Genomic DNA, 12,023 nt, shown 5'->3' with positions numbered 1-12,023 from the left:
TCTGTTGTAGCTCACATGTACATAACGCTCATGCGGTGTCTGAAAAAGTAGCCTGGGCCTGTACCCTAATGTAAATACAAAAATAGATATACATAAGTACATAAAGAATTAGGAATGACTCACCGTCATCCTATATTGTGGGTGGATTTATTTTGTACCGCAGGCTCTTGTAGAGTCCCAAAGAATTCCATGTTGTAAAGTCCAGAGAATGTGGCAGCCACAATTCTTGCTTACCGTTTGTTCCTCAAGGAAGACATCATGCAATAACCACAAGGACACCTGAGAAGGACTGACTCTTTCTCTTCCATGAGTTAAGCACGGAATTAATCAAAAATTTCATGTTTACTTCCGTCTGTCCAGTGGTACACATCAATAAGACAGCACACCCAACTCCAATTATTTCATCATGGCTGTTCGTATGGTGCTGATCAATACTGCATGTTCCTCAAGTGTACTTGCCAGGAAGGAAGAAACCATACTTAATAACTCATATTATTGTAGAGATGTTATTCAGAAGTTTTCTGCAGTAATTTCCTAGTTTGCGCTTGTCAGCTTCTTTAATTGATACACAACCATTAAATGATATGACTTCAGCTGTAGATTGTTTAATACATATTAGTAGAAGAGGGAGAGACTGTTGAGAGAGACAGTGACACGTATGTACTGGTGTACTAAACTGATCCATATGCAACACAAGAACGACCTGGACTACTTCGTTGTGCACCACCTGACATAACACTATTTTATTTACTTTCAAGAGATTATACAACAGGCAACAGTAAAGGTTGAAGGGTAACAGAACAAAATCTGTTGAAAGTATTAGCTCTAATTAGTATTAGTTTGTTTTTTTATGCATTTATTGTAAAGCACAAGGTGTCACATGAATAGATTAGTGCAGTGATTGTTTTAGATGATGCTAATATTTGTTAAAGTCCTTGATTCTCATAGACAACTTTGGAACATATATTGTCAGTTCAGTGACGTAACGTCACACATTAAAAGAACTTATGCACATTCATTACTTAGATCTCAGTGAGAAATCAACATATAAAATCTTCTGTGATATGGATTTCTGTGATTTGATCACCTTGGATTTTGTGACGTATATATTTTTATATATTTTTGAAAGCACTTAACTAATAGTAGTGTGGAGTTAATAAATATGTATATGTTATTACGGCAGTAATTGTACTGTATTGAAGTCTTTATCTAGATAAACTCTCAAATTATTGTGGAGGTTGAAGATAGGTGACTGGAAAGCTAAAGAAGAACTGTTTTTGATTCCTTTTAACCACAAAAGGGAATAAAACACTAGTGCAGTGTGTATAAAAATCTTCCTTCAGTAGGTATTGTACGCATATATGGAAGTTAAGCAAATCCACCATGGAAACCTGCACCTCACCTTTGCAATAAAGTGAGTATACAGTTGTCATAGACGACGTTTCGGTGGCAACTGGCCCCTTCTTCAGGTCATGAAGTCGGCTATTACGTGCATACGTAAACTTCGTCATTTAGAAAGAATCAAGGTATATGTATGGACAGGTTGAATGTTAGGATGACTAATGACTAAAACGTGATAAAACTATTAAAACTGCTATAAAAATTGTTAAAACTCATAATGTTACTCTATCACAGCTCCATGTTGACAGGAACAAGTATGTTTAATTACTATTAAAAATTGTTAAAACCGGTGAGGTTACCCTAACACTGATACACGTGGACAGGAACTGGTATGCTTTCAAGTGCTTGAGGTTGCAAGTGAGTCACTTTTCCTCCTTCCCCTTACTCCCCTCTCCTGCTGTTATGTAATTTCAAACTAGAAGTCGCATATGATACTTGTCTCCCACTCAACGCCCAGGTTAACCTTGAAACCGATTTCGTTACCCCCACACCTCCTATACGCCTTCATGGCATGGTGCTAAGCACAGGGGAACACTTTACTTTTACTTTACTTTACCGATTTCTTTATATTCTTGATTATTCCATTTCATCAACATTCCTAACCAAATTTCATCAATATTCCCATCATCCCTATTCAGCTTATTTTCTCTATCTTTACATATAAATGAGGCCTCGTAAACATTCCTGCTTAATAATTTGTCTTCCTCACGTATAACTTCCCGAGTGATTATCTCATGCTCCTCTTCTAATACATGCTCCGATAATCCCTTGTGGGGGTTTCCATTTCTAATATCTTTATCATGCTCTTTTCATCTAATCCCCATACTCCTGCCAGTTTGCCCCACATATTCTTTCTTACACTGACATTTGATTCTATATATGCCCTTTTTTCCTTCTAATTCATCGCCCTTTCTTTTCCCCTCTCTTTTGTAACTATTAAAGTGTTTTTCTACACATTTAGGGGCTTTCATCCCACATTTAATACATACAAAATTAACCGGTTTTAACAATTTTTAATAGTAATTAAACGTACTTGTTCCTGCCAACATGGAGTTGTGATAGAGTAACATTACGGGTTTTAACAATTTTTATAGCAGTTTTAACAGTTTTATGACGTTTTAGTCATTAGTCATCCTAACATTCAACCTGTCCACGCATATACCTTGATCCTTTCTAAATGACGAAGCTTTACGTATGCACGTATTAGCCGACTTCATGACCTGAAGAAGGGGGCATTTGCCACCGAAATGTCATCTACGACAACTATATGTAAGTAAATTAACTAATTTCGAATTTATGCTTATATATGATAGTGAGTAAGTCGCACGGAACCAAAAAATTAATTATTTGCAATGAACAGTACAAGTACTGAAAGTGACACTTCAAGACATGATCAAACTCTTCGACACATGTTTGAAACACATCTGTGATAATGTTCAGGGTTGTGTACTGCTCATAGGCTTGGGGACCCATTTAGCTTTTTTAGTGGCAATGCATTGTTTCTTTTACTTTATGGTTTTGTAATGCAAGTGTCTAAAAATGCAGTTCCTTTTTCCAAGCAAATCCCATTGCAGTCACTAATTACAGATGAACATTAAAGACTAATGAATGATCCATTTATGTTCTTCAAGGAACATTTGCAATACCTATTATATCAGATCAGCAATGTACCAGTTATCAGTGTCGGCAAATTTCTATCAGTACTTTATCAGTATTGATAAAAGATTTCATATCAGTCCATCCATGCAACATGTAGTACAGAAGGCATTGGTAATCTAATTTGAAACCAGTCTAGCATTAATCTTGCATGTAATTTGTATGTTTTTGTTTTGATATACTTTTATTCAATCACCTAAAGCCAGTAAGTTCATTTTCATTTCTGATGCACAGTACATTAATTTTCATGTTACTTGTACAAATATAGTTTATTACCCTATTACTATTGATGACTCACTGCCAACGTTCACAGTAAAAGAAAAACACATTGTCTTTTCCATCTGGAGAAGGATGAGGAGAAGAGGCTTCAGTTCACATTTAATGTTTTCATGTGTTGTACTGCTACAGGTACACAAAAATTATCACCATTTTAAAATTTTTATAGAGAACTCCATTTTTGTACCATTTCATTGAAGTTTTGCCAAAATTAATGTTTTTATTAAATCATCACTTTGTGGTTATCATCATCATCATCCTTTGCCGTTTCCTGCCTCTGGCTGGGTCAGAATAGAAGTGAAGCCTCTCCATTTTTCCCTGGTCTTCCATCACCCCTCCCTTTCCACAAAATTCCAATCTTATCCTCTTCTCCTAACACTCTCTGATATCTGCTCTTTACACCAACATCTTGGTCTCCCCCTTGCCCTTCTCCCCACTCCTTGTGCATGGTAAGCTCTTACTGGCAGTCTTTAAAAAAAATTTCTTCTCCACTGCCTGCATCTTACTTTTATCTCTCTCTGTCATTGTCATTGTCCAAGTCTCTGTTCCGTATGTAATTATTGGCACATAGTATGTGTTATACTGGGTGATTTTTTTAACCTGAATCATTTGAATATCTTGAAAAGAAATCATCCTACAAAAAAATGTTTCAAATAAAAAGTTGATAGTTTGGAGGGGGAAGTTTAGTGGTGCAACAAAAGAACACCCCCTCCCCCTCTTGTAGGTGGGGTGGGGGGCAACTTTGAAATTTCAAATAGAAACCCCTATTTTTTATTACAGATTCGGATTTTACGGGAAAAAATACATAAGTTTTGTCTGAAACATTTTTTTCGATTCGTGATAGATGGCGCTATAATCGACAAATTTTCATGAGCTGACATGAGGATCATGGGCCACAGCAGCTAACACATTAATTTCATTTTCTTCTCCAGTAACTGTTCTTCGACGGGTCTTTTGTTTAGGTTTAACGCTTCCTTCAGTAGTAAATTGATTGACTGTACGTTGAAACGAAGCGAAAGAACGCACCCTGTCTGAAACACGCTGAGCATAAACAATGACAGCTTGACAGAGATTCCTTCCAGATTCTCCATACACGAGAACCATTTCAATTTTCTCTTCTACAGTTAATACATCCATTGATATTAAAAAGTATCAACAGCTTAGTCAAATTAATCGCTCGGACCATTCTTGTGATCTAAAAAGCAATGAAAAACAAACAATGATTTAACAGGAAAAGTCTAAAAAGGAACTGTTTCTTGACATTGTTTTATTATTTTTATTTTTTTCTGTTGTAGCTTTCTTAAGCATCTTTCACACAACAATAAAAAAAATTAAACAAATATCGAATCTAACTTTTAAATGTTGTAAATAGGCGAATTACCAGCTTAATGAAATCTCAAAAGATTTGTCAAGAATTAGTACAAAGTTCATGCACGAGAATGTTTTATTTTTTGAATTTAAATGAATTGCGAAATGAAATACATTGGTTTTAAAGTGTAAACATTCAAGAAATGAAAATTTGTCGATTATAGCGCCATCTATCACGAATCGAAAAAAATGTTTCAGACAAAACTTATGTATTTTTTTCCGTAAAAATCCGAATCTGTAATAAAAAATAGGGGTTTCTATTTGAAATTTCAAAGTTGCCCCCCGCCCCACCTACAAGAGGGGGAGGGGGTGTTCTTTTGTTGCACCACTAAACTTCCCCCTCCAAACTATCAACTTTTTATTTGGAACATTTTTTTGTAGGATGATTTTTTTTCAAGATATTCAAATGATTCAGGTTAAAAAAATCACCCAGTATATTACCATATTTCATTTCATAGGTACATATTAATCTTCAAATGCTTTGATATAGTCCACCACCCATTTGTTCTCTTCTGTTTACTTCCTCATCTATTCTTCCACTTCTCTCAATTATGCTTCCTAGATATTTGAAGCTCTCCACTATCCTCAACTCTTCTGTGTCCATCTTTATTCTTGGTACATTTCTAGCTCTGTTTCTTGTTGTTATTAGTACTACACTCTTTTCTCAATAAATTTCATTCCTGCTCTTCTTATTTCCTCATTCCAACTATCAAGCTGTCTATGTACTACTTCTTCCCTGTTCCCCCATATCACTAAGTCATCAGCGAACAACAGGGCCTTCATCTCCTCCTCTCCTCTCTTCTTCCCCACCTCTTGGTTAATTGCATCCATTGTAATTATGAAGAGCAGTGGGGAAAGATCACTTTCCTGTTTTAGTCCATTACTTATACCAAACCACTCCATTCTTCCCACTGGTGTCTTCACACAGCTCTGGTTGGCCTTGTATGTGCTCTGCACTCTACACACTATCTCTTCCTCGTTCCTTTCTTTCTTAGAGCCTTCCAAATCTTTGTTCTGTCCATGCTATCGTATGCCTTTTCTACAGAGTGGCCCACATAAAAGTAGCCCGGCATGGTAATGCCAGATACCAGCCAAAAGAAAGCTAGGAAAGAGTAGAAAAATATGAACACTGGCTTACCTGCATGTTACAAGAGATGTTGAAAGTGGCCCCCTTTAACGTGGAAACAGTTCTGCGCACGTCTCAGCATATTGGCTAACACAGCCTGTGATGCTCTGGATGGTGTTGGTATGCCCCTGTTGTTTCGTACTCATCGATACAATAATATATTTATTGAATTGGTATTTTAAGTCCACTTTATGCACAGTAAGGCTAATCGTGACTGGACCTACAGTTTAAAGTGGGATCCGAACCACTATGTGCCTCCACCAGGTATCGAACCTGGGACCCCTTGATTACAAGACAACGACGCTACCACTGCACCATCGGATAGGCCCGATACAATAATATAGTAAGATGGAATGCAGTTCAGCCAGGGTATGGGGGTTATTTGCATACACCTTCTGCATTAAACATCCCCAGAGAGAAAGATCACAGGAGGACAAATCTGGGGAATGAGGGGCCACAACTCCTTGCTTACTGTGCGATCTTCTATAAACAGTTCATGCACCAATGCCAGGGATTCGTTCGAAGTGTGGCATGTGGCTCCATCTTGTTGGAAGTAGGAGTATAGTCTTTCTTCTGGTGTCATGTCATCATAAAACGTTCGCAAGTTTAAAGAAGCCACAATAAACTGCATTATTCACTGTTGATTCAAAGAACAAGGTTAATTCCAGCTAAACAATAAAACTAAACAACTGAACGAGCTGCATCCAGAAGAAGCATTTGTCATTTTGACTGTTAAGTTCCGTATGTAAGTCACTGGTTATTATTAAATTAGAGAAGAACAACATGAGTGAAAAAATGTCGGCAAATTTTCTTCCACTATCACAATTCGCTGCTGCATGGAAAACACCATCTTCTTGACTTGTTTACCAGAACTGCTAGGCAGGGAATTACTTTCATTTCTAGTGGCGCCAACTTTTGTGGTCATGGAGTGGTGTTTCATGCAGTATCTGTTTTTGCGGCATACGTATAGAGTTATATTAGAGTTACACACAATTATTAGCTCGTCTCTGGTATTGCCCAGCTGGGCTACTTTTATGTGGGCCACCTGGTATATGTAGGAATGCCATTATCAAATCATTTCCATATTCATAGTGCCTTTCCTGTATTTGCCTTATGGTAAATATCAGGTCTACTGTTGATCTGCCTCTTCTAAATCCATACTGTTTCTCTCTCATGTTCAGTTCTGTTACTTCCCTTATTATTTTATCTAATATTTTCTCATACACCTTTGCTGAGTGGCACATTATTGTTATTCTATAACATAAAAAAATTGTTATTTTGCTTAAGAATGAGCTTACTGCTTTTGTTCAAGCTACGAACAGGATTTTCAGCTTTTCACAAAATCTGATTTACTGTATAAAGCAGAAAAGAAAATAACCTTTTACAAACTTTTATTTCTGAATTTCTAATTAACAATAAACAATTATGAGGAGGTCCTTGGTAAGTCTCCTTCACTTGATTTATACTGAAAGGATCAGATACAGGAATTTATGGAGAATGCCCTGATTGTCTCTGCGAAGATTCAAATATGTAACCATACTTAAAAATTAACACAAAATAGAAGCTAATATAACACATTGAGAAATATTACTCACGGTTGTATAGTTCAGCACTGTACTTTTAACTTTATGAAGACCAACGCTAATAAGACCATACATTGAGAGCTCTCAACATTTAAAGAAGACTCACTATCAAAATCACTGAGCACTTATATTCTTCAACTCCTCTTCATTCCTCCTGTCTGTATCCTTAAAAAGCTGGCGGTAGAGGCCACCTCGCACCGATTCATCACACTACAAGTTTTTCCATCTTTCAAACTACGAGTTCACCATTTGAGTTCTCTTTTGGGCTCGAACTATCCATGCCCTTTTGTGTTTCGCTGTGATGAAATCTAAAAAATATCAACAGCTCGAATTACTACAAACTTTTCGCGTTTTTCCAGCAACATGCGTGCGGACATCAACTGCAAAGACAAGAAGCCATACTGTTGCAACTACCCCACACTGAAATTCACGAGCGCTTATATATTTTTTTTCTTTGGGACTCAGTCTATTATTTAAGAGCAAGTTTAAGTCTTTTTCATCCTCATTCGTTCCAAAGCATAAGTCCTACAACAATCGGTTATAATTCCTATGTAGTGTTCACATTCCTTTCTGTTCCCCTTCTTGAATATGGAACTATTAGTCCCTTTGTCCAATCTTTTGGAACTTCTCTCTCTTGCCACATTGTTTTCAACACAGTATAGCCACTTCACACCAATCACTCCTGCTCCTAGTATCATTTCCTGGCACTTCATCTATTCCAGGTGCTCTACCTCTCTGTGTGATGAAATGTAAAATATTGTGATTGTTGTGTATAGTAAAATTTCTTAACAGTGATCATAATTTTGTAACCAGATTCATGCATTTGACACACTATTACAATCTTCTCAACTGCAAAAATGTGTCCCAAACCTGTATTTTCATGTCAAGTTATAAATATTTATTTATATATATATTTGTTATAAATGATATATTCAGTCAGATAAAGGTCATCAAGTGTAATTCTACAAGTAACTCTACAGTCAGTTTTGTTGAAAAGTTTTTAACCATGAAAGAATAATGTACTGGTAGAATAATGTACTGGTATTTAAAAAATCATGTACACAAACACTGTTACTGAAGGTGGATATTTGAATTGAACTTGCAATGCAACTGCTGTTAATATTTCATTTTAACTACTTTTTTTAGCCATTTGAAATTTGCAAAACTATGTAGAAAATTAAAAGTATGCCATGTTTGCATTAATTCATAATTTCATTTTAAGTGAAAAATATAATTTCATTGAAAAGTTGCACACACATGTAAACGCTTTCCTGCAATATTTAAGGTTTCTAGATGTTAATTACCTTTCCACTTGAAATATAATGTTTTCTCTTTTATATGTATACAGTTTACAAAATGGTTCCTATTTTAGTTCTGTTGTAAAATTTAAAGAAATAACACTACTAGCAACATTACTACTACTACATGACATTGTTTGTGATTTGAGAGTCAGAAAGTTTAGAAAAAGGCAGCAATAGTTAATTAGGAGCTTAAATTGTTTTTGTCACACATAATTAGAAAGAAAATTATCAAATATATTTTTTTAAACAAACTTTTTAACATATATTAAGCAACACATGAGAAGTGTGCAAAATCGTATTAAAACCCCAAATCATCAGAAAATGATGTCTGCTTACACAAGATGAGAACATTTTAGTTCTGTAGATTTGATTATTATATTTTTATTAAAATTACGATTCGAGTTATCTGTTCTCTATGAATGTATTTTGTTGCATTGTAGTTTCCTTCTTCCAATACAGTTGAAAAGTGCAACTTCCATGTAACAACCATAAATTACAAGAAAGAAAGGGATCAATCAGGAATCAGATTTTTAACATTGGGAGATATATTTTTTACATCTATAGTTCTGTAGTTACCCATTTATTTTTTTAAGTTTTAGTGTTTTTAAAATAAATACTCTTAATTCCATCTTTTTTATTTGGAATAAGTTTGTGATATATATATATATATATATATATATTTCCTTTTTTGGCCAATTGTGTTGATGATTAACCCTTCGTTACGTCTATGGTTGCGCACAGTCTCAGACCAGGTTTTATAAATATGCCAAATTAATGGTCTAAATCGCCAAATCCTCAATTATTACAAATAGATCTTTTCTTGCAACAATTGAGATTCTTTAAAACTATAAAAATTGAAATTCTATAAAATTATAAAAAGGTACTCTTCGTTAATTGGGCATGGAATGGCATATCAGGTTTTCAGTGAAAACTAGGTACTCCTATAGCCACGAATAGACTTAGATAGCAAGGGGCTTCAACGATCCCTTCCTAGGGGCTCGAATATCTTACTAACAATGAAAACAAAATCGTGGGAAGGGATCGTTGACAGAGGGAGAGTTGAACGATGTTAAAATGAAACACCTCGAACGAGAGACTGTGCACGACCAATGCAGGGTTTAAAGAATTATTCACTTACATATATTGAGGTACTAGCACAAATCTGCTTTTGTAGCAAACTACAAGCAAAAAAAAGTTTTGTTTTAATGAAAAGTTAATAAAAGTTTTACTGTCACAATTTCAGTTGGTGTATTTTATTTTGTTTTTTGCTATTTAATTTCACAAAGCACAAGTGGTGTAACACAAGATGATGTAATTTGGTTTTGTTTTGTGTTGTGAATAAGTTGTGTTGGAGCAGTTAGTATTATGTGTGTGAGTGTGTGTGTGTATGTATGTATGCGTATGTGTATGTATCTATATATATATACACACACACAAGGTACAAGGTTCTCTAAAGGTACTTTACATCTTTGATGTCATACAGCACAACTTGCAATTGACACAAAGAAACATTCCATGCCCCATTTGATTTACCAACACATGAAGTTTTATTTTGCATTAGTTCACTTAAACATGTGCACCTCTGGTGGCACATACAATATCTATCCTCCACATCATATCCCTATCATCTGTGGCATTGGCAACTCTTTATTCTGGCATTCAAGTCATCAAGATCAGTGACAGAAGTACTGTACACTGTGTCTTTGATATAGCCTCACAAAAAGACGTCCAGGGGTGTAATGTCAGGGGATCTATGATGCCAAACAATTTGACCATCTCTTCCAATCTAACATCCTCGAAATGTCCTGTCCAAGACATCTCTCATGTCTAAGGCCAATCCTGGTGGTGCACCATCTTACTTACCTGACAAAAAGAAACTTTAGGCATTGGTGAATCGCTTACAACAAAGTATGATTCTTCTTTGTCAATTACAAGTTGTGCTGTATGATATGAAAATTGTAAAGTACCTTTTGGAACACGGTGTGTATTCATCAGATTATGACTTCCCTTGTATGTGTCCCATGAGTGGTCACCACTTCACAGTTATCTTCCTGATTAGCCAAAAATAGCAGCAACATGATACAGAATTATAAAAATTCAGCCATTTTACCACCCAGGGCGGTGACGGCAGATGCCACTCCCTTTCTAACGCCTACTCCCTCGTCACTATGCAGCAACGGGAAATTGAAAAATAATATATTCCTAAGTAAAACTACACATCAAACTATAAAATAAACAATAAGACCTGTTACACTATTGTAATATGTACTATTATGATCAAAGGGATGTCTCGAGCACAGATAATGTTTACAAATGCAACACAAAATTACATTTGTTATTAAACAAATCTTAAATGCAACACGTATTAGGAAAGAAATGCTTTGAAGACTTGACCTCATATTTTTACCATTATAGGTCTATTAATAATTGGATTTTTTTAAAAAATTACCTGTAATATTCTTTTTCGTATAATACTATCTTGCATAAAATGTAAACAATTTGCATTGATAATACAGTTCTTAATATAATAAAACTACATAAATATAGGTTTTAAGAGTAACTAAAATGTAATGACTATAGTTGTTAAATTTATCTTATTTAGTTAAATTTATCTTAATTAGTTAAACTTATCTTCTTTAACCAAAGAAAACTTTTCTTGCTTTACTGCGACTAGTGAATTCCTTGATCACATTGATGTCTTAGCCAGCTGGTGCTCTATTGATATCACCATTAGACCACTCAAGTGAGTTTCAGACATGGTTGACCAAAGATAATTTTTCATTAGCTTTAGTTTTGAAAAACTTTGTTCGTTCGCAAAGTTTTCAATTTCAATGGGCTTTATTCTTGGGCAAGGTTCAGCAAATGAAGTTAATTAAATCATGACCCTGTATCAGTTTTAAGGTCTCTGTTGGTGTACTTTTTGTTTTATTATAGCTGGAATCATTTTCTTTGCATCTTTTAAATCAGTAGGGTTGATATCTTTAGAGCCTTCATGATATTATATATGGGTCAATCCATGTCAAATCAGCCAGGAGTTGACCCTCATAGTCACCGATTTTGATGATATTTGGTACACAGCTTTGATTTGCTCCAAAACCTACACCTGTGAAAGGATTTTGTGAAAATATGATTAATACGTAATATAGGAGGGTTGATCAAACAAAAAGTCATTTTTCACAAACATGCAGTTTTCAATTGCATATATATCAGGAACGAATGCACATACAGAGGCGTTCTTGAGCTCGTTGTAAAGAGGAAGGAAAGTAGAATATTATGAGATAATCAATATTTGAAACTTGGTCCTATTTCAAC

Source organism: Lepisma saccharinum, chromosome 8, assembly GCF_977018435.1.
Source record: "Lepisma saccharinum chromosome 8, izLepSacc3.1, whole genome shotgun sequence".
In the NCBI taxonomy this organism is placed as follows: Eukaryota; Metazoa; Arthropoda; class Insecta; order Zygentoma; family Lepismatidae; genus Lepisma; species Lepisma saccharinum.
This window is presented reverse-complemented; position numbering follows the sequence as displayed.